This window comes from Dermochelys coriacea, chromosome 20 (genome assembly GCF_009764565.3).
Source record: "Dermochelys coriacea isolate rDerCor1 chromosome 20, rDerCor1.pri.v4, whole genome shotgun sequence".
Classification (NCBI taxonomy): Eukaryota; Metazoa; Chordata; order Testudines; family Dermochelyidae; genus Dermochelys; species Dermochelys coriacea.
Window position 1 is genome coordinate 9861644 of NC_050087.2, and position 4379 is coordinate 9866022.

Genomic DNA, 4379 nt, shown 5'->3' on the forward strand with positions numbered 1-4379 from the left:
AGGGGTTAATCCTGTGCCATTGAGGGAAATGGGAATTTTGTCATCTACTTCATAGAGAACAGAATTGGGCCCTAATTCTTCTTAGCAAGGACACTAGATACACCTGCTTTTAGGGCAAAGTGCTCCCCACTACCTTCAAATCTCAGTAAAGCCAATGGCAGTTAGGGGCACTGAACATCTTTCAGACAAACTGTAACTCAAAATGAAATCATACAGTGTTCGGGTTAAATAAACAATAACTGCAGAGAATGCGAGTCTTCAGATGATGGTAATTGAAAAAAGATGGAGAGATGTACAAAGAAAAAAGTCTTTTAAGAAACAAGAAATGGAATGGGGGAAAGAGAAATAGCTCCAAATTGATATGGGATTTCAGCATCTAGTCATGAACTGAGCAGTAGCTGCCATGGAATTGGAGTAAACGATAGGCCTGGGTGTCTTCTCTGATAAAGCAACTTCTCCTCATTACTAATATGTCCTTTTCACATTGTCTGTCTTCTCTCCTTCCATGCAGTTCTGGAAAAATGCTCAAGGGCAGTAAATATATATTTTACGAACTGGGAAAAATGCCCATTCCCCAGGATGGGTGAATCACAATTCTGCGATAAAATTCTTCCCTTATATTGTCATGTGACCAGCAACTGGCTGACCTGTGAGGAGCTGGAGGTGAGAATTTCTGGCTTTCTAAACCTTTAGCAGAAATTGTGATGTTACATTCTGTGTGTCTGGCATTCTTTGTGATGATGGCATTTTATGGGAGGTCCTTTTGGATGAAACAGATTATCATGTAGAATATCTAAAACCCATACGTTTATAATGTCACCACATCATGGAAATTCTGTCTGTACCCAGTGTACATGGATTCTAGTTTTATGCACCTAATGTGCAGATGAACACGGGATAGTGGGCTAAATTAATTCCTGGTCCATTCAGCCCCAGTGGAGTTACAGCAGGGATGAGTTGGCCTAGAATGCATTCTAATCTGGGGAAATATTTTACCTGGTCTAGTTGTGAGGTGCATTAGAATATAATCCTGAAACCAACCCTATGAGTCCTGGTTCTTTATCAGGAAATATTGAGATAATGATATTGAATGTAAATGGATGCATCTAGGCACAAGGGATTTAGGCCACACATACATGTCCAGTTCTAGTGCCCACAATTCAAAAAGGGTGTTGATAAATTGGAGAGGATATTGACAGAAGAGCCACAGTGACTAAAGGATTAGAAAGCATGCCTTACCGTGGTAGAATCAAGGAACTAGATCTATTTAGTTTAAGAAACAGAAAGTAAAAGGGTGATGTGATGGGGTTTACCCGCATTGGTTCAGCAGGGTTAATCATACTTTGTGGGCCGAGGAGGCCATGCCCCCTCATCTCTGCTGGGCATGCTTCAGCTGGACCCAGGGTACAAAAGAGAGCCGCTCAGCTCAGGCTGGGATGGCTGCCAAAAGGAGCAGAGGCACATTGCAGGCTCCTGCAGAGAGACTCCCAGTGCTCCAGGATTCAGAGGCCAGCCGGACTGTGGCTGCAACTGACCCCCAGCCACCCAATGCCAGAGATGGAGGAGAGACCCCAGAATCCCTGGGACTCCCAGCTGTGGAAGAACAGGTGGGAAGTAGCCTAGCTGGACTAAGCATTGATCCAGTTGAGTTGAGTTGCCCTGCTGCCAAGGGTGGATCTATTGACTTTGGCCACTAGTCCGCACTGCCATCCCTAGAAGGGCAGCCCGAGTGACTCAAGCTGTTGGGCCGCGGACCCTCACCCAAGGGCTGCTGCACTGATCCCAACCATTAGGCGATGCTGCCCTAGGAGCCAGGACTGCTGTGGTGGCTAGGGAGACTAGACCAGTTGGGCCGCTCCAGATCTACTTCAATTCCTCCACAACCTGATACCACCCTGACGGGATGGACCTATCCTATGACAGGGTGACTTAATTACAGTCTATAATATCTTACATGAGCGACTCCTATTATATAATGGGCTCTTCAGTTTAGCAGAGAAAGGTGTCACTTGATCCAATGGCTAGAAACTGAAGCTAGACACAGTCAGACTGGAAATACGGCGTACATTTTTAATGGTGAGATAATTAACCATTTGAGTCATTTACCAAGGGCCGAGGCAGAATCTGACCATTTTAAAATCAGGATTGGTATGTTTTTCTAAAAGCTCTGCTCTGGGAATTATTCTGGGCAAGGGCTATGGCCTGTGTTATACCGGACGTCAGACTAGATGATGGCAAGAATCTGGTCCGGCCTTGGAATCTAGGAATCCCCTGAATCTGCTTCAGTCACTACATATGGCTTCTTTGTGTGCCCACCATCTGACTTTCGCCCTCTGTTGCAGAGTCTGAGCCAGGTCTTGGAGGTCTCTGGTGAATATAAGATCCCCCTACCTAAAGGGAAGCCGTCTGCAGTGCTCTGCACAACCAGGTGAGGGGTGGTTTTGCTTGGATCCCTTGAGCTTAGGCACAGGAGATCTGAAGCATATTAACAATAAAAAATCAATGGAATGATAGTGCAGAGCCTGGGGACCTCCTCATGCCTTACTGATTTCTGCAGGCTCAAGAGTAAGCAGGGAGCGGTCTCATTTTCTTAGCTAATATCCAGCTCAGTTTGTAAAGCAATTTCACCATAAGCCGATTATCGAGGGGAGTCAGAGTTGTATAGTAAAAACTGTGGCTGTGTCTTGATTAGGTCAGCTCTGCTGCTCAAAACACTTTAGCTTCTCTTATCTAATGTATTGGTCATTGTGTTTGATTTTTGCTGTGCATGCAGTACCATCTCCCTGGGGTTCAGACCTCTATTTGGACAAGTAGGAAGTGGAAGCTTAGAAATTAACTGAACATTTTACTTTTCAATTGCTTCTGATTAGTTTTTCTTTGACCATTTCCCTTCTTCCCACAGATCTGTTCTCCAGCTAAGCAGCTCAGCATAGAAAACCACAAAGAGCTGTTCCATTGTGTACTTCTGCTAGGTAAGGGAAAGAGAGTCTGAGTTACACAGTGGTTTCCTTGTAACTTACCTTTGTGAGGTATGATAAGAATAAGAGTTCTGCAGACAGTGAGGATGTGATTTCTTCCCTTGCAGCCCTTTCTTCTCCCGATGAACTGCTAGCATTTCTACATGAGCAGCTGGAGATTGAGCATGAGGCTGTTCGTGTGGCATCTTTAAAACTCCTGAGAGCTATTGTTGGTGCTGACTGTAAATAATACAGGAGCAACTGTGCCAGCTGCCCTCTTGGCCGACATGCTGAGGGTTGAGTTGCGGATATCCAAAGCTAAAAGCATGAGCTACTATAGATTGATCTAAAGAACCAAGGCTTTGTAGGCACAGCAGGGCTGTAACAGACTCATCACTTCTGCAACTGGGGCACAGAGGCTCTAGAATCCTCAGTCAACAGTGGTTTGAAGATCCACTAGGACCAAATGCTGCCCTAAGTTACCCCCATATGGCCACACAGAAATCAGCAGGTTCAACTAAGTGCTGAATGTAGCCCAAGATATTTGTCAAGATCTTTTTAAACTTCAAATACAGAAGTTAACTTGGGGCTCATGCATGTTAACAATAATCAGATAAAAATAAAATAGTACTCCTGACGCGAGAATCATAAGTATTATACACTATAGACTAGATTCTGAGTTCTGTTATACTGGTGTAAACACAGATTCACTTCAGTCACCTCAGTCTATCAAACTCTTTTATAATATTTCCATCATGGTAGTAGGATGGCACTATTTAGAGAAATGGAATTACTTTAGATTTACACTGGTGCAACTGAGACCAGAATCTGGTCCTATGTTTTCCCCACTGATTCTATAGAGGAGAGAAGCTTGGTACTATTCTTAACTAGGGCCCTTTGAAATCCAGGATTAATTCCCATGTGGAAAGTGAGTGTGTGTGGAACAAAGAAGTACTGTACACCTCTCCTTATCTTTCAGTGCCTGAGACAAGAGTTAAAAAGCTTCTGATTGTGAAGGCAGTGAAATCCACTCTCAGTGATCAGAATGCTATGGTAAGATTGTGTGTGGAACAGTGAAATATTTACATTTTTTTCAATGTTATGGGATGAATGGATACCTGGGTGGAGCTTTCATTCAGATCCAGATGAGAGACTGCAGAATAGATAAGGCATGTCATTCTCCTGCCTGTGTTAAATGTATTCATGTTTCTAATCCAAGGAGACAAAATCAAAAGCATAAGGATTCTCATATCCTATCTCCTATTTCAGGCAGAAGGGATAACAAGAACTCCTGTGTGTAATCTCTACCCTTACAGGTGAGGAAGGCAGCTCTTCATTTCATCAGGACACTGCTCAGTTCAGGAAGTGTGGAGAATTGTGCAGCATGGGATATGGTAGCATATGTTTTCAGCGAGTTCACTG

At 43.8% G+C, this 4379-nt stretch overlaps 1 long non-coding RNA gene across 1 annotated transcript; it reads left to right on the top strand.

Annotated features, from left to right (window-relative positions):
* The first annotated feature begins 3156 nt into the window (after nt 1–3156).
* LOC122458372 lies at nt 3157–4379 on the top strand. The gene is made up of 3 exons (XR_006278391.1): nt 3157–3199; nt 3937–4010; nt 4274–4379. It is a non-coding gene; the product is annotated as an uncharacterized LOC122458372 (long non-coding RNA).